Genomic DNA, 19,927 nt, shown 5'->3' with positions numbered 1-19,927 from the left:
TGGAATTACCTCTGAGAGCCAAGGGACCTACAGTCCAAATACTGAAACAGTCTGCAGGCTTAGGCAGAGGAGAATTTCCTCCCTTTGTTCTATATTTTGAAATAGTAGTCCTTCTTAATTTTATGCCTCCTTTATCTGATATAGTTTAGCAAAGTAGACAATTCCATCTAATAACTTTCTTCTTTACTAAAGAGCAATCCCCTTCTTATTTAACCCTGCCTAGATCATGTGTGTAAATTTCCCAGGAAAGAGAAAAGGATCTTAGTGCTGCAGTTGGGACCTGTGGATGATATTTCTCTTTCTACAGTTCAGGCTGAGGTTCTGTACACCCCACGGCCATTCCCTGGACAGCCAACAAAGGTCTGGATTCTTAAGATTGCCAATATCTTGTCTGGATATCCAACATCTACCCCAGTAAAAGACCGGGAGTTGACCCTTACTATCTGCCCTGTCAGCAGGAAGTGCATTACACCTGGGAAAAACTGAAAAGCAATGAAAATATGCTGACTATTGTACAGAAACCAAGACATGAGAAACACACATCTTTTTCCAAAGATTCTGCTAATATAGTCAGGCGTCAAGTCCCTGTTAAACAAAGTTTGGATGTGATACTGGAGGCCCAAAGGAGCTTTTATCTGACCAAACTTTGTGCTTTTAAGTAAGAGGAGGGTAGATGAGGGGAGCACAGCATGTTGCTGGGGCAATATATAAAAAGTCTATGAATAAAAAGTGGGAAGTGTGTTCCCTTTTGCTAGCAAACCAAGGCACTGAGTTGCTTGCCTTTGGACTTGACAGTGTAAGGAAGGCATGTCTGAGCCTGTGAGCAGACCCATGAGGGGCTGCTCAAGTTCATTCATGTGCCTTTGCAAACAGCCTGTTCTTCCACGATGTACCACATAAACAGTTACTGCATATAATTATAGTGTTAGCATTGAACATGAAATAAGACAGGCCACTCACCCACAACAAAAAGCTGCTGATACTGAGGACTGCTCTGTCTGATGATGCTAACCAGTGGCAGCTGCTCTAGGATATGTGCAAGAAACCCCTAAACAAAAGTCATAAGTTATATGAAGACTTTTGATAGTCAGAATACCTTATATCCTGCAGTTGAAGGTGGTATTTTATCTTTTGTTTAGAATTAACTGTTGCAATCCCAGATGCTTAAGCTCTAACTGAACATATCAAATCTTTGATTGACTATATCAGTGTTCATGTTCATGAATCATGTCCTCTAGGATATATATCCTAAATAGATACCCGAAATAAACCTGGCAAGGCATATATGTCCTTAAGAAAAAGTGAGTGAAGGTAAAGGAGGTCTGATGACGTGCCAAAGAGTGAGCAAGGAATCATCAGAAAGGGTGAGGAAAGAGAAAAGTGTTGTCACCATCTTCCCTTTACAGATGAACAGTGGCTTTGGCTTCAAAAAGAATCCGAAGTGATCTTGATGACTACTTGAAAATTTACTAGTGTTGGCTCCAGAGCACATTTCTCACAGGGTGTTAGCAGCAAAGGATGCCTTTGGATTTCAATAGACTGTCTGAAGCTCCTGTCACAGCTTTGCTTACAGGGTGTGCAGCATTGTTCAATGCAATTAACTAGGAGGCTGAATATAAAGCTGGTGTTTAGTTTAAATTGGACTCCAGGTTAGACTATCTCATTTAGCATTAAATGTGGCTTCAGTCTGATTTATCTTAACTACTCTGGGAGCGAAGTTGATGACTTAAATCTTAGGAAAATAAGTGCATTCAAGATAGAATTTCAATGATCTTAGGGACAAATGAACTTGTCCAAGTTATTTTGAGTTAAATAATCTGCTTGGAAAAAAGCTTATTCAGATTCCTTTTTTTTTTTCTTAAATGTTCCTTTGCAAATAAATCTGTGCAGATAATGGTTTCTCATCCTGTGAAGCTCTCTGAGACTTCAGAATTTTTTCATGTCCCACCACAGGATAAACCCAAACTCTTTTGTAGTGGTTTTTGGTTCATTTAGTTGGGATTTTTGGGTCTTTTTCTCTCTCTTCCCTTCCTCTCCCTGAACAAACAAACAAAAACTATCTCTCTCTGGAAAAGAATCAGCTGACTAAAATATCAGAGATTGGCTGGGGAAGGAGCCATTGCTCTCATGAAGTCAACACAAGCCTTAAGACAATCTTTCAACCTTTTATGCTTATGAATGAGACCCCAAAACATCACCCTTGTAGCTGAGACCAGGTCATACTTATTCCTAGACATATATCCTCTATATTAGCAGTTATTCTGGGCTGAAACAATCTACATTTGATCAGAAATTTCGCCATCAAGCTGGGAAACCCACCTTTATTGAATGTTTGGATTTAGTTGATTTTATAATGATGCATCTTTGTAAAATGATGTGCGGTAAGAAAGTTGGAACAGAAACATTTTCTATTGAAGACCCTTGCAGCCAGCAGTCCTGTCTGTCTGCAAGCTGTTTGCCCCTGGTCTGTGATCTTTGTATGCTGCTACTGTCTATCTCATGGAGTGTGCTTACATGTTTGATTTTTATCTTGTTGGACAGCCTAAAAAATGCCTCTCTCTGAGAGGTTTAAAAAGTACCATATCCAAGGAGCTCTACTGTCACACTCTTCAACTGACCCAGACCTAAGAGAAGAACACAACAAAAGTCTGAAGATAAGGAAATTATCCCAAGATAAGGAGCTAAGTAATGATGAGTGAGTCTAGATAAAGGTCATCTAAAGCCTTAGGCTTGTTTAAGATTGTTGGGCTTAAGACTTGAACCTCATTCCTAAATTGTCACTAATTTCTCCAAGACTGATGCACACAAAAGCATTTGGGGAATATATTTCTGATAGCAAAGTTCCTGTCAAAGTCTATGTAGCCAAAAGAATTAATGCCTTCCATGAGTTTTATCCAATGAATGAAAAGAAGTAATATGGAGTCAAGTAATCAAACTTATTTTTTTAACTACAGGGATGAAGGAAAAGGACTTGAGAGCATTTTCATTCAAAATTGGAATTCACAAGTAACAGTAGCAAAAATAATATATCCAATATAATTAATGACAATTTATGACTAGATGTTGATATAGCCTGGTGAATGAAGTTGTAGAAACTCCATTTCACTCCTCAGTGTGTGTAAGGAAGCAAAGATGCAAGCATACATGTCTAAAAAGTGGCTTCTTAATAAGAATGACCAAGGAGAGCAGCCTGCCAAAGCCACTTCACTTGCCAAAGCCAATAGCTTGAAGTCAGATTAGAAGAGTCAGCAGGACAACTCCTTGGGTTTTTGATTTTGGGTTGTTTGGATTTTTATCTAGAGGAATTAGTATTACTTCAGCCTCATTGCTTTGAACTGGTGTATCTTTGTCAACAGGCTTGAGAAATAACTAATCATTGCTCTGAAACTACTTTGTGCCAGAATTAAAAATGGTCCCAGTAAAGGAAGTCAGTCAGAAATTTGATCATTTGATACTTCACTGGCTTTGAAGAAGATAGCAATGCATTATATCCAGCAACATCTGAACAGTGTTGATCAGAGCTCTGAGTTTTTATGGAGAAGAAGAGCTTGTGGAACAATGTCATTTTAACAAGGCACCTTAATGCTGTAGTCCTGATCAGGTCCAGCTCCAGCTTTCTGATGGAGTAACACCTGTGTGGTGTATCTTTACATATTGTCCCCTGGTAGTACAGATTAAAGTCCCCTCTCTGTCCTAAACTTCAGGAATATGGGTCAAAAAATGACCAAGATGGCTTTGCAAGGGTGGCTTAAGCAAAAACACCAGCATCCCTGGTGAGAAGCTCAGTTGGCCAAGAACTTTTCAGGGATACAAACACATTTACTTTATGTCACATTGCATCATGTCCTCATTCAGTCATCCTCTAAATTAGTCTATGACTACATCTATCTATCTGTTTTTCTCTGATTTTTCACTGGAAGAGACTTAGGGTCACTGAAAATTCAACCAGAATAAATCATGAGGGTGCCTGTACTCAAGGGCCAAATCCAAAGGCTCCCAGCATGAGCTGGGAAAGGTGCAGCTTGTTTTGATATCTGGGACAGTTGCTTATTCAATGTATTTCCCTCTCTCCATGGTCAGTTTGCAGTGTGCTATAAGACCCTTAGTAAACTTGATGAGGAAGCAGAAATAGAAACAAGACTGAAATTCCCAAGTAGGTCAGGGAGGGTAAAATTTCAATCTGCCTACTTTATTGGAAAACATATGAAGGGACAGGACAATATTCATGACACAGACTTGGCAAATTCAGAGCCGAATTAACAACATCAACAACATAAAGTTTGGGTGGATGATTTTATCTTTTTTTTCTTCTTTTTTTTTTTTTCTTTAGGAACATTTGGAGACAAATTTCTAGGAAGGACAACAGTGAATTAGCCTTGCAATTCCTGGTAATAGGAGTCTGGCAACCCTTCCACATATACAGGGGGTTATCTGCAAACAGGAAGGCAGCCATACATTTGTCTTGCAGCAAGGACAGAAAGAAAAATGAAGCAGGATTTTTCTTCTCTTCCCCATAAAACTTGAGCATTCATACTCAAAGTAACTGCAGACAGCCCTGGGACCTGTAGAAAAGACTAGCAACTGGCTGAAAGCACCATAACTTAGAGCACTAAAATGAGGAGAACTTAGGAAAAACAGAAATAGAATAATAGAATGTCCCTCATCAAGCAAATTCCCAGCACCCACCTCAGAGAGAGTAAAGGGTTGAGTGAGTGGATTGAGATTTCTGTGACCAAATGAAGAGAAAACATAAGGGAAGAATAGGAGTGTATAAAAGCAGTTGATGCCTTCCAGTAAATCTTGCAATGTTTGCTTGTCAGGAGCAGTTCTGTTCTGCACTGCTGATGTCTGTAATCTTCCCCTTTCTCTTGATGCTTCCTGCTAGGGATGCTCACTGAATGACCTCTTTTGTTTTCCAATGGCTTATGCTTAGGGAGAAAAGCAAACATATCTTCTTAAATTCAATAATTGTGGTGGGGAAGAAAAAAAACAACAGTATTTTGAGTTTTAAGGCAAAAGTAGCATATTTAGTATCTTATTCTGGAAGTGATCCAGATGAAAACTCTCCTGGGTGTAAAATATTTGCCCAGGTTTACTTACATCTCAGCTCAGGTGTCTGCCTGTTCCACATCCAACTGATCTATGGTGTGCAATCATGAATCTTAACTCTCTACAGTTTCAACCCATGGAAACTGAAACCCATCATCTGAAAGTCTGATACTTTCAGATCAGCTGAAGCTTCTTGGAAGCCCATACAGGACACAGCTTTAGGGCATCACATCCAAGCTTCTCCGAATTTCTTGAAGGAAGGTTTGGATTCAAGGCTGTGGAAGATTGACTGTACCTCACAAGAAGCATGTACTTAAAGATCTCAGAGGCAGCAGTGTCCTGTCAGTGAATATTCACTTTCCCATATACCACGAGTTTGAAGAATAAAGATTACTCCCAGATTCTGTGGAAATTCTGCTATGAATCTGGGAAAAGATTCTCAGATCCTGCCTAATCACACAACAATTCTTTCAAAATTGTGATCACAGCTTTTGTAACTGGTCACCAAAATCTGCTTCTCTTATTGGTTTTTGCTCTCCTGTCAGTGTGTATTAACCTGAAGAGCCTAAATAACCCCTGCTAGGCGATCCCTCTAAAAATTACAGTCCTGCAAAGGACACTATCCATTCATGCTGAATGTGTTCCCAACAGTGTTTTCCCAGCATTGTTTGTAGGTAATTTTCTTAACAAATAAAATCACTGCAGCTTGTTTAACAGGAGAAGGAATGAGAGCTCCTTCTTGAAATCTCTTATTTACAAAAGAGCAATTAAGGATATGTCCATATAGGCTAATTGTGCCCTCTCCCTTCACAAGTAAAAGTCACATTTCTATAGTAAAGTTGCAATACAGTCTTTTGGACCCTGTAGTCAGACACCATACAAGCAAATAAGAGTTCTCAGCTATCATCACCTCCAGCTAAAATTATAACAAATGAATTATTTCCAATTTACTCAAAGGCAATGTTAGTTGAAAAGATGAAAAGAGTTTATTTTTGTTTTTTGATTTTTTTTAATATAAGTTTTTTCAAAGAATAAATCTTCATTTGAGGGGGTGGAAATTCCTTCTAGCACTTGGTTTAGAAGACACAAGGAAAAAAAGCACACTTCGTCTATTTTTATTTTTTAATAATTAATGTGGTTTGATTGGTCACTTCCCAGAAATGCTTCAGCCTGTTTGATGCTGCTGAAATTGTGGTGAAATTAAAGAAAAGAAGAGGTTCAGCACTTACACAAACTGTCCAGTTTCTAAGGCATCTGGCGTTGGTATGAAAATTAATTATGGCTATCATGCACCACACATGATGGGACCCACTTTTACTGTTGTGAATCCAGATGCTATAAACCAGACACATCCTGGAAGCTGATTAAGCACCACTTGGTGAGCCTAAATCCAATGAAGAAAAGCATGATGTTGTCAGAGCAGGAGCCAGGCATGACTCCTATGGTCATTTTTCAGTTTCTTTTGAGAAAGGACTGATGTTGGGGGTTTCATTGGGCAGAAAAAGGACATGCCATTGCATAAACATGTGAAAAATGCATCTTTTTGTGTCATCTATAGCTGGAGAGTGATTCAAGAAATCATTGAATAGTGAGGGAAAATTTGGGAAAGGTGTATGTAGCAGCACCAGGCTGCAAGGTGGTGGGTCTGACAGGCTGGTGTCCAGATGTGAGATGTGAGCCCTGTTCCCATGGGGGTGTGATGCAGCTGTGCACCATTAGCCTTGCCTGGGAATGAGTGCCCAAAGCCAGGAACACTTATATTCCAGAAGCAAAGTCTGGTAGTTGAACACCTCCAGATGGATCATTTGAGTAAATTTCTTCCAGTTGAGACTTGACCTGGGCCAGGTTTTAAGCACATTCTTGCGTAAGCACGGTTTGCAAGCACAAATATGTGGGTTTGGGCACAGTGTGCTCTGCACATGGGTCTTTTCAGGGTAAGACCTTCTAATTGTTGCATTTTCTTCTAGTGGGTCTGCTGCTTCCCAAGAAGCATTTGCATCTATGCTACAAACTCTCAGCTAGAGTCCTCTCCCAAAACATTGTACTTGCTGCAGGGCCAGAGTGTCACCTCAGGCAAGAAGCCAATAAGTCCTGAGTGGGTTTTGGACCGTGCACCATTTTATACCAAAAAGGTTAGTGATGCCACCACAGTCCACAGGAGGATTTAGTGAGCTGGAAGGCAGAAAGAGGTACAATCTGCAGTGTGCCCACAAGGAAGCCATGTGGGTGAAAGGGATGACATTTTCCTGGTTGCTCTCTGGACCCTGGTGTGAAAACAGATATAGCCAAAACAGTACAGGTGAAAAGCTGAAAGCTGCCCACCAGAGAGTGGGCAATAAAAAGCTCTCTAAGATACCAAGATCTACAGCCCCAGCAGCACCAAGAGAAGCTGAAGCAGACCTCAATCCATCATCTGTCTACCTTAATGAAAGCCTGAGGGAAGGAGCATTTAGCATGTCATTTCAGGCTGCTACTCATGATCTCAATATCTTTTTCTTGAGTTCATCATTTTCCTTAAAATATCATCTCTAAGAAACTAGTAATGGCAGTATCCTCTTGTCCATTTAAGATATCTGGAAAGTCTTCTGCAGTTAAAGTCGATAGTAAATTGCTGTGATATTCAAAGGCAATTTTTCATCAGTAATGTCTTTTTTCCTCATCTGTATGTCTCATTTTATCACCCAGCTGTAATCATATGAGACTCATTTATATTCCTCATTCTTGGGTAGATACGGCACATTTACCATGAAAAATTTCCTGATTTTCAGACATATCCAGGAGTGTCCATCAGATTTCACAATGGTGCTTTTGGGTTGTCAGGTAAATACGTTCTTCCACAGTTTTCTAATTCCATAGATTGTTTGTTTCAGTGCAGAAGGAACAACAAAAAAACAACATAAAGAACCAAGCCAACAAACAAAAATAAATGTACTTCCCAGTGATATTCCTGGAGATGAAGAACATCCAACCCTCTGGTCCTCTAGAGTTTGTCTAAAGCATCCATAGGCTCAAACACAGTTGTCAGCTTTACTCTGCTGTGGTGACAGCTCAGGGATTTCATGCAGCATCATATTTCTGGTAGCAGTTTCCTGGAGAGTAGACCTGAGGTCCTGAGAGAAATGATTGCATTGTGTGCTTGCTGTGCTGCAGAGAGTGCCTGCTTGGGGGTGATCCAGGTGTCCATCTGGACTCTGACTCCCTGCTCCAGAGGCAGTTGTCTCCTTGGTTGCAGGAGTTGAAAGATCAATGTCTCCATGAAGAACACTCTGTATACCTACAAGCTAATCAACTTCTGCCTCATTTTACAGACAAGCGTTACTGACCCTGCTGCATGGCTCACACACAGAGCCCCACGTGGCTCCTGCTTCCCGGACATCCATCAGGAGCCTTATGGGATGTCCAACACTGGCTTCACCCACAGTGAGCCCAGCCAGACACCTGCCTAAGGGTAAGCCTCCCTTCTCATAATTCCCAAGGTAATGGAGCCTTGCCACAAAGGAGCTCAAAATATAACTTGGTGTGTGTTCATCTCTCAAGGGGCAGGAAGGCAAACAGCCACGCTGGTTTAGCTGACAAGGAGCAGCTCTGTTACATGAATAAGCACCGTTCTGCAGAACAGGAGCTTCGACACATGGATCATTTCAGGACCACGCTGAAGTTAGGCTGGTGTTATGTGTCTGCTACAAACGAAACCCATCCATGTTCCAAAGCCAGCCTGCTTTCATGCTGCCTTGGTAAAAAAAGGATTGTTTTCTTCCTGCAGCCTGATTCAATTTTAAACCAAATTTTTATAGCTCCTATCTGTATAGGCTTCCAGTAAGACTATTCTCATCTGAGCAAAAACTGTTTTGAGGAAGTTTTACCACAAACCCTTAAATACTTTGATATGATAGTGTCCATTGCACTGACAAACTCGAGGTTAAAAATAGAGTTTATGGGCTTAAGCTTGGCATCCAAGCTGACTGCAGTATTGCAAAGCAATTTAAAGTCAGCAAAATAATGTCTAACATGTCCCGGATCCCAGATCTCCTTGGAGAAGCAAGTTTAAAAAAAAAAAAAAAAAAAAAAAAGCTAAACAACCACAACATCAGGTCAGATGGTAATGTACTGCTGCCAAACCTCATCCATACAAAGTCATTGCAGATGCTTCCTGGTCAGTGACAGTCTAAACAAGCAATGAAATGAAACACTTACAGCTGTAAGCCTGCATGTCTATCCAAAACAGCCTTCTGGAAGGGAAGGTGCATGGTTTCAGAGAAGACTCTGATGGAGTTAGGATCCTGTGGCAGTATCAGGGCAAACCTGGGGTTAAGAGACAGAGTTGGGTGAGGAGATGTGTGGGTCTTCCTGTAAGGGATGATGAGAGCAGTTTATCGACGTTTTACTGGTCCTATTTGCATTGCTGTTTACAGAGTTTTTAGGGGATTCACATCATCTAGATAGGAAAAGGAAGATTTTATTTTCTGTGATTGATAGGCCCACTTCTGTCCCTTTTTACTCATTTTCTCCCAGTGCTTTGCAGCTGAGTTGTAACTAGAGACAGGGTGTGGGACAAGCATACTGGTGGTGCCAGAAGTAGTGAGAATTTCCCCTGCAGCCCAGCAGGTGTGAGATACTCATGCCATCCAGATAAATCCCATTGCCAGATTTGGCTTTTTGATGGATTTTTTTTTCCCATTGCTCAGATCTGGCATGGATTATTTTAGAGAGCTTTTGCTTTTCCCTGTGAGGTAGGGATATAATCTGTTCTTCAGGACTCTCATCATAACAAAGTCCTCCCTGAAAGGGAAGATACTGGGAGTACACCTTATGCTCTCACCCTCTATTTTACACCCTCAGAATTTTACAACAAGATCTTAAACTTCAAAAGCACACATGTGGATTGTGCTGGGAGAAAAGCACCAATTCTGAAGATGTTTTCTGACTACGGGTTTCTGCATAGTGGCTTGAAACTATCAAGATGGGGGGTTTTATCCATCCAATCTGTTTTTTTCTCACCTCAGTTTGTTGTAATTTGTTGTAGTGGCACCACACCATCACTGGAAAGCCTCAGCAAAAATCAGGTTGATGATGTGCACAAAACACAGTGACTTTATTAGAGATTGACTTTGCAGCACTGGCCACTTGCACAAGGCTTCTCTTACAACACACGCTGTTTTCAGTTGTTTATGACTTTGCCAAAGCTGAATGTTTGGGTTCAGGTTTTCCACACTGGATGTATCCCTTCAAGCTGAATTGCTTTTTGTTCCTCTTCCACCCTTCAAACACATTTCTCATCTAAGTTGACCTGACAAACATCTAAAACAAGAAAAGCCACACAGTCCCCATTTCTCAGGGCTGGATCTGAGCAATACTGAGGAAAGTGTGTCAATAAGCATTGCTACACAGAAGGAATTAAACCACTTGGAAAACGTCAGGAAGGAAGTTCTTGGAGAAGCCAAGAACCACAATCAGGTTTCCCTAGCCTACAAACTGTGTCCTAAATCTCAAGCTTTCTGTTCTCTTTGTCCCATGCTGCAGGACTTACAATTTAAAGGTTAGGATGACATGGGTGTCAGAGGAGCCAGAAACTCAGCTGGGTTAGGGGATCTTTGTTCTACAAAGAGCTTCCACTGCATGACTTGTGATGGAAATGCCTTGCAATGAGGTATTTCTGTACACTTGCCCTGTTCTCATGTGCTGCCCCACAGTCATCTATGGTATCCACTCTCCCTGCTGAATTTCTCAGCGATGAGCCCAGAGCCTGGCCAAAAAACAAACAAACCAACACACAAACAAACAGAAAAACCTCACCTCTTTCACAGGAAAGAGTGCTAGGGGACAAGGACAACAAAAGGAGGGTGACATGAGGATAACAGAGCATAGCCCAAGACAGCACCTGACCTTTCCATGCAGAGCTCCAAGGTGTCCATCAGTAATGCCCCAAGGTGTTTAACATGTCCCAGGAAAATTGATAACATAGGCTCCTTGGCTGCCCTGCTTTCTCTTCTTCTGTGCTCTGGGGATGGCCAGCTGGGACATGGCCTTATGGTTCTTACTGTGACTTCCTGGGAATGGGGCAGAAAAAACACATCCAGAACTCTTCCTTTGTGGAAGGTCTCAGGGAACTTTGTGGGACCTACATAAACCCTTTTGTGGTAAAACTGAGGCCTCAGCCACCTGCATGTCTAGATGGAGGGCTTTGAGAATGGCTAACCAACTGCTGGAAGGAGGTGCCAAAATTTTGGGTGTTTCAGAAGAGAACTCTCCAATATGTAAGGAAAATGGTGCCAATTGAAAATGTTTCAGATGGGAATGTTAAATAAAGCTGTCTGCTTTCTTTCTTAAATACATAAGATGTCATTTGGCTTAGTTTAGAAATCTGTAATGGCCCACCATCCTTTGAAACCAAAGTAGAAGTTTCTTTAGAGTTTGATTCAGAGCAGAAGCCTGATTTCATGTGCTCTACATCACCAATCTCCCCACTGCATCTGACAGACAAGGGCAGCTAGATGTCTGTACATGGCTAGCTGGGTGCTGGGACATGAATGCTCTGTATAGATCAAATAGGTCTGTTCTAACATGCTTCTCACCAAACTATACTCTTCTTGAGGCCATAGTGCCTTTCTTCTTCCTGCTCTCAAAAATTATTTTAATTTACACATAGATAAAGGGTAGAGGCAGGAAGCCAGCTCAGTTATTTGAGTCACATTAAATAAATCCTTTTCCTTGGGTCATGTCTTCATTATTATGGTCAGAAGCCTTGAGGACTCAAGGTCCATCCACAAGGATATCTGAGTCTGTACATCACTGCACAAAATGAAGAAGCTTTGTAGGGAACAAGGAATTGCCCCTAAGAAACCAGCACAGATGATGGTCTTACAAGAATTGCAGTTTCTGGCTTGTCCCTTTTGCTGGGTACACCAGGTCAGAGGGGGTGTTGGATGCATCTCCCTGTGATCTAGTGCTGATGTGGTATCAGCAGCCATAGGGAAAGCTTCAGCCTGGTTCCTAGTCAGAATCACCCAGCATAAACTGAGGGAGACAGTCATGCTCCAGCCATGATGCTCAAACATGATGTTTAAGGCTGGAAAGCTCATCCAACTGGAGCTGAACTGCTTTTATACTTCCACTAGTTTTCAACCAGATCAGTTCCCTGACCACATTCATCATGACCACAGGGATGCCTCTGCTGCTGTAAGAGCAGAGAAGGGAATGGGAGAAATATGGGGTAGGTGGATTTACCCCTGAAGATTAATGTTGGCTTTGCTTGCCCTGACTCAGGGTAGTTGTCAGAGACAGACACCTCTCTGTGACATGCTCTAGCTCCAGAACAATACAGTTCTGTGAAATTTCCTTACTTTGAAAACACATCAATGAGCTCTTGGTTCAAATCTAAGATGATATATAAATCACAGCATTTGTTGGCTTAAAATACAATGCCTTGCAAAAAAAAAAAAAAGTATGTTCACTAATCCAGCCAAGAACCATAATAAACTGTCAACATCAGTCTTGTTCACTTCATTTTGGGGTCTTGCTAGTCCTTATAGAAAGGTTCTTCAGCTATAATGTCCAGGCTGGTGGTCAGTGGAGACTTTTCTGTTCCTGTGATTCTGTTTTTTCTATCTGAATCTGATAAACCTCATTAAAAGCAGTCAGAACCCTATGGGATTAAATGTCAGGCTTGCCTTCATGAAATATTGTGCTCTGAATTGACCCAACACAAGCCAGCTCCATGTGAGATCTAAGGCAGTCATTTAAGTGCATTGCAGAGCCCAGCTAATAAGAGTTTTTGAGAAGTAGATTATATTAGTTGCCACTCAGCACCTTGTGATTGCATTTCCATGGCTTTTGGACCAGTTTGGAGTGTGGGCAAAACATGTCCTGCCTGCCTGCTTGCAAAAGACTGTGTGGATCTATGTGCATGTATATCTAATCACATGAATGAATTCTCTAGGTGACATGAAAATCCTTGCCCATAGTGCAGGAAGGATTTAAGAAGCTGCATAGTCTTTGCCTTCCTGAAGTGCTGGGACCACTTTGAATATAAATCTGAACATGAGAAAATTTCCTGAGGGAAGGCAGGGCCAAGTTGGGGTATTTCAGAGCTACACAAGTAATATAAAACTTCTGGAAAGCCATAAAGATTTACAGACAGGATGTCCTCTGTTCCCAGGTAAAGGAAAACAAGTACTTCCACAAGAAAAGGAGGAGGAAGGAGAAAAGCATAATTCTTGCTGTAAATTTCACCTAAATTAGGGCTGTGATACAGAGAGAGCACATGTGGCAGCTCAGCATGGTTTTCACCGTCCCATACCTTGTTTGTTTGATTTTGGTGGGGTAATTTCATAAGATGCTGTGCTATCCTGAGGCACCCATGCCCTAATCATCCCTGTGACATAATGCTTCTATGTTAATCTGTAGTTGCCATCCCACATATTTGTGCCTGCTTCCTGCACCCTGCGCCAAACCTACCTTGATTTTTCTGCTACGTGGTTTCAGCCTTCACTCAGCTACACCAGTTCTTGCCAGTACAGCTTGTCATCAGCTCCAAGGTCAGTTCCTCACCGACATCCCATTCACACGTCATCAGGCAGCCATGGGCTCCAGCTAAATCCAACCCTAAAAAAGAAAGGGCTTACCAGTGCTATAGAAATTAGACCTGCCTTTGTTTGTCTTCATCACCTCCCAGGTGATGCTATATTGAGAGCAGCAGTTCCTAGTCTGAGCCTCGTGCCCATCAGGAGCACGATGTGGCAGGCAGATCTAGTCCAGGAGGCAATCAGCATGGAGTGGAAAGACCACAGTGGCAGCTGCTGTTGCAAGAGACATCATTTTTGTTCAGCTTTTTTCTTACAGCAGGTTATGTCCATACAGTGATATTTCATTTACCACTTCTTGATTGCCTTAGGAATGTTTCAGACAGGTGCAGTTGGTTGTCAAAGACACCAAAGCCATTCCTCCTTGCTAAAGTCTGACTCCATCCCAGCAGACTTCATTGTTGCTCAAAGTGAGAGGCAAGTATTGATTGCATTCACACTAACAAGAAGTTGTGGCCAGCCCAAGTTAAATTCTGACTTGCAGGAGCAGGGCAGGGTGCTCCAAGAGGAGGCAGTGACAGTGAAAACATAAAGTGTGAGTTTCTGTCACACTCACTGTCCAGGATATAGTTTACAAGTTGAGGGAGTCTACAGTGATGTTTTCTTCCTCTTTGTCCCTCTGGGAGAACGTCTTGATCAGAACAGCCATTCCAGTAACCACAGAGCACCAAAGGGTTCCAAGTACTTTGAGACAGCAAATGGATTATATGTCCAGAACACTTCTCCTCATGAGCTACAGGGAGACATTCATCTCACCAAACAGAAGAGAAACCAAGGACTAGCTCGTTGAGGCTTTGGGTACAGATTATGAGATAAAGATCTCACCAAGTTCTAGTCTTCCATCACCCCAGGACCCACTCTTCACATGTGTCCCTTCCCTGGTCAACAGGGGTGCAACCTTGGACAGTAAATGCACGATTTTGGTGGGGTGCAAATTCCTAATCCCATCACCTCACAGGTCTGTCTGAAACAACTGCTCCAGTGGGAGTGATGGCAAGGCTGCTCCTTTCTCTTCCTTCTTCCTTGAGCCCCAGGAACAGAGATCATGGCAGGATCCCTGAGCTCAAGCCATGAAGAATCTATTTTACTGCTTATGGATAGTAACCTCTGGCATGGAGAGGGGACTTTTAATCCTTACAGCTGAATCAAACCTCAAATGTGGTCCAGCTATAAAGAGGAGGCATTTCTTCTCAGGGCTGAAGATTAGAGACTTGGCTGCATCCTGGTGTGGAGGCAGTCCCTACAGGTGACCTCCTGCCACACACCAGCTGGTGTAAACTCACCAAACTCTGCACTCAGATGTTGCACATGGTTTTGTCACAGAGATCTACCCTGTGCAGCCCTTTACAGATGGACAAGCAGGTGTGAACTTGTGAGTGACCCAATGGTCACATTAGCCAATGCATTGTGCCTTTGCTCACATACCATTGACCAAGTAATTTTGACATCACGTGGAGGATGGAGAGCAAACAACCTCACAGTTTCCAGGTTTGCCTGGGAGTGATGCATACCCAGAAAACTGACTTGACAACTGCAGCAATTTGAACAAAATACAAGGTCCCAGAGCCTGAAGAAGATGGAAACCTGGTGAATCAGACTCCTTAGTGCTCCACAGCAGAGGATGGCCGCATTGCTGGTTTACAAGCACTGTTCTCCACCATGCAAGGGGCTGCTGCTTCTGTGTACAGTTGCCTGTCACTGCTGAGCTCACTGTGGGAGTGTAGCTGTAAACGTGCTGAAAAGCCAGCTTGTACTCAGGAAGCACAGGAATGCCTGCAGAATAAATAACAATGTAAATTAGACAGGATTGGAGCTCACCAGCCCCAGCAGGAGTTATCCCCTTGTCCAAACATTGAGCCAGCAGCTGATGAGCTTCCTTGTGTGCTCAGCAGGGCTCCTGCCAAGCTGAAAAGATTAAGAAGGAAAACTTGCCCCAGCTGAACAAATAGCCCAAAGGTCTGCCTGAGGCTCAGTAGATGATTGGGGTGGCATGGTTAGGCATAATTTTCTGTAGCCTGAGAGACAGATGCAAAGAGCAGCCCATCCAGCAGCAGCTGCCACACTAGCCTGCAGGACCTGCAACAAGCCTGAAACTGTGCCCTCTGGAAAAGATCCTCACTCAACAGGCAAGAGCAAGGTTCAATTCCAATCATACAAATTCAAATACCATCCACTCTTAGTCATGCTCTTCTCTTAACCACCAGAACAGATACCTGGGAAACCAAATGCCTTCTACTTTCTTTGTCCCAGCCGTAGCACAGGAAAACAGCTAGTCTGTAAAAGAGACATCATGTCTTCCAGAAATGTTGACAGTCCTCCATGTTTCACCACTATTTCTGAGCCCAAGAGTCAACTTCTTCTTGGCTTATCTCCCCTAGGATGGTTGATGGCTCAGCAGGGACTGCAAATCTATGTCTTACAGCTAGTGAAGCAGGGCTCAAAAACATCTTCTAATTTACAGCCAAGCATTTATGCAAACATAAATCCAGTGTTGATCCATAGGGACCAGCGTAATCATACATTAAGAAAAACAGAGCATTTTGAAACCCTAGTGACAGGTTCAACCTCACCTTCCTTAAATCACCTTCAATGATCTTGGCCTCATCCTAGTTCCCAGCTGAAATAAAACTTGCTGTCACACTACTTTTTCTGAGTTTCTCCTGCATCTGAATTCATCACTGACATCAGGGAAGAGAGGGGGCTGCAGAACCCAATGAATATTATCATCGTGGGGGGAACTTTTAATATGTTTTCCATCATAGCCAGAAACTGAATGATCCAGGAACTTTTATGATGCTATCCCTATGGCATCTCAAAGGATGGAAAATAAAACATATTTTTATTAAGCCTCTTGAAAGATATAACCATTCATTTTTATCTGTTGGAACCCTACAGATGGGAGACTTGACAACTACTTTGCTTTCTGAAGGCAGGAAAGTTTGTGGGATGGTCAAACTGAATGTTACTGTAACAGTTTAACACTAGGACACCCCAAAATAATGTAGACAAGGTTTGACATCTCTAGACTTCCAAGGTCAGTTTTGGCATATCCTGGAGGTAAGCCATGACTTTAAGAAAATTTTGAGTGATCATTCTCATTTTCTCTGGTAAAGGAACAAAAAAGTGAGGGTCTTTGCTTGGTGACATTTGATACAAGCAGATGTGACTTTCCTCTGCTTTTCTCTGCAATTCTTCTTTCACCAGAAATTGCTCACCACTCTTTGCCGCTTGTGTTGCTCTCTGCCTGCATTCATTAATTTGAGATTAAAATTAAACCTAGCAATGATTCTTCTGAAATCACAGACTCTGGAGGGACAGGTAGGTTTTCCACTACACATGTAAAAACCACAGAGTTTTGTTCATGGGAATGGTATGTGACAGGAACTCAGTGGAAAATACTGTTGGGTCTCTGGGAAGCCTTTTTGTACTGTCCTCAAAGGAGCCAGATAAATACAAACTCTAAAGGGAAATATCTTCACGTGAGAGAAAGTATTGACACAGCTGATCTTTCTAGGTGATGTTATGGGAACAAGAAACAAAGAGAAGTCTAACTTTCATAAAGCATTTCATGAACCTGGATTCAGCATGTCATCTCTGAGATGCTTCAAAACAGAGGTAGCCATGTCACGAATGTTATCTACATTCCTACGTTCCTACCTGGACTGTAGAGTGATATTAACTTTTAAAATTTGGTCTTAGATCTGTATTCCTTAGGAAGCACCCCTCTTTAGCTCCTAAATATATGCACAGAATACCTCCAGTGATTCTGATATTACTATAAGCACCCAGAGTTAGAGAAGGACACTTAGATGTGTTTTTATATCCCCAGTCTCAAGGAGTTTCCATCAGAGAATCTACAACCTATATCAGCAGTTTTGTTGATAACACTGTCCCCTTGTAAGAAACAGTAAAAAACATGATCCATGGACACCAAGAGATTTACAGATGCAGAACACAGAAGCAAGACAGTGGTTATGGAGCTGAATACATAGCATTCAAGGATAGGAGGTGATTTAAAGGGACTTATAAATATCCAGGCACATTTCACTGGGGATGGCTTAGATATATAATCTCTGAAGCCTTCAGCAAATCACATAAATAAGGAAGTGGCACAAACAAAGGTAAATCAAAAAGTGTTTTAATAACCAGATACTCTGAAAAGGCCTTTGATGTGGCAGAAAGTTGATTACAAAGTTTAAAAATATTAATTTGGCAGGAAAAAAAATTGCACTTCTCTCCCACTGTGCAGTTCTTTTTCTTTGTCCTGGCATCAGACCAAAATCTGAATAAATCTTTGGAGGCATCTCACAGTACATGCATGGTTTCTGGACTAGCAGTGGTGTAAGTGCATCTTAGATGACAGAAGTGCCTCTTGCTCCCTACAAAGTAGGTACCCTACAAAGGGTACTGTAGAGAAGTGTCCATCACAGGAAGGCCTTTGGGAAGGAAGGTCACTGTGAGCAGCTCTCCATGTGAAGGTTGTTGAAGTGCTCATACCTCTCCTGTATCTGTATCTTCAGCCTGCATCACTGTTCACAGGTAGCTGTCTAATTTGTCATTTTAATCCTTCAGCTGTGGAAATATCTCAAATTACCAGGCAGAGAGTTGAGAGCTTCACTCCCCTTGCTGTCTTCCCAGGGCAAAATTGACATTTCCCATGCCTTTTCAAGCCTTCAGTCTCTCTTCTTTGCACCACAGAACCCAAGAGCTCTTCAGCATCTTCCTCTACATCCATTCTTCTTTAAAATACAATGGTAGAGAGTGTGTTGGACACTAAAGTTTTCAGTCTTTCCTTTAGAGTTTTCTCAATACTCGGTCAGCCTCTTCTATTTCCTCTGGATCTCATCAGTTGCTTTGTTCCTTTTCTGAAGTGTGAGGGCCTTGTCCTTCAGCTAAAATGTCACTGATGCTGAATTGGAGATTATTGTTTTGAACACTTTGCAAGGCAATATCCTTCTTTAGGCACCCATTTTTCAGTGCAGCCTGAAACCTTGTTTCACATTTTGTCTTGTCCATTTTCCACCCCCTCAAACTCATATTGGACAATGCAGAACTGCTGCTTTGCCATTTATTCCCCCATCTTGAGTACTACCCACTTGAGCCATTGAATATCCCTTCATAAGCAGAAAACTCTATGCCTGTCTTTGTGGAAGGAAATCACATTTATTTCAGTCTGCTCCTGTAACTGGGAAAAAACTCTGCAAATTCCTGAGTCTCCATCTCATCATCAACAGTTGAATAGAGTTTTAAAGTCCTCAAGGCTCAAGCTAAACTCACTTTTAACCTTTTGACCATTATAAAAGGTGCTTGAATGTCATGCTCTGTTCTCCGGCTGTCTTCCCATAGACTTGAAAAATGTGGCACATTCCCATAACTAAATATGCCCTTGACTTCCATGGGCTTCAAATCAGTTCCTTCTCTTTAAGAAAATAGTAATTTAAAGGATTCTCTGTGTCTGTTACTAAACCACACTGAACAACTTCTCTTCCTTTTCTGAACAGTAAATGAATATTTAATAAGTGTCCTGCTACTTCCAATATCTTATATACAGTCATTATGGTCTATAGATCAAATCTAATGATTCCTGATAAATGTCTTAAGTTCCCCTGGTTGCATACATGGCTGTAATAAAATCACCAGGCAAAGGTATCTGGCAAGAATTGCCTCAGTTCCTGACCTCATTCGCCATGAATCTGCATACAGCTGCCTCTTACCCCCATCAAATCCAAGCCCTAGAGGCCTGAAAGATTATTGTACACACTTGAACATGCCAAATTCCCAGTAGATTAACCCTCCTCCATGCACCACATCAGAATGCTTTACCCTTGCTTTGAAGAAATCACTTCCTTAAAATGCCTCTGGTTTAAAGCAAGAGATGAGTTCACCCCCACGGCCCAGTTTTGGCCCTTGTTCTCTGCTGAGGCTGACGTTTTATACACAGATGTCTTCCAAAAACTTTAAGCATTGCAAGAGTTTCTCCATTCATCCTTCATGATATATCCACATTGCATGTGCACTATGCCCCCATCAATAGACATGTGTGATCACTTGTCCATGGATCCAGGTTCTGTCTGACTCTTTCAGGTACTTCAAGACCAAAAATATTGTGGCTCACTGAGGCAAAATGCTATTTTTTTTTTCCTTTGTTAAAACCTTTCGTCTATTTTACTCTTGTGAATTTGTCTAAATATTTTTGAATCCAAATAAACTTTCCCCAACCACATAAAACTGCAGCATGAAGTTTCACAGCTGAATTGCAAAATGCGTGGAAAAACATCCTCTCTTCCTTTCTTTGTCCT

Source organism: Sturnus vulgaris, chromosome 7 (genome assembly GCF_052056855.1).
Source record: "Sturnus vulgaris isolate bStuVul1 chromosome 7, bStuVul1.hap1, whole genome shotgun sequence".
In the NCBI taxonomy this organism is placed as follows: Eukaryota; Metazoa; Chordata; class Aves; order Passeriformes; family Sturnidae; genus Sturnus; species Sturnus vulgaris.
This window is presented reverse-complemented; position numbering follows the sequence as displayed.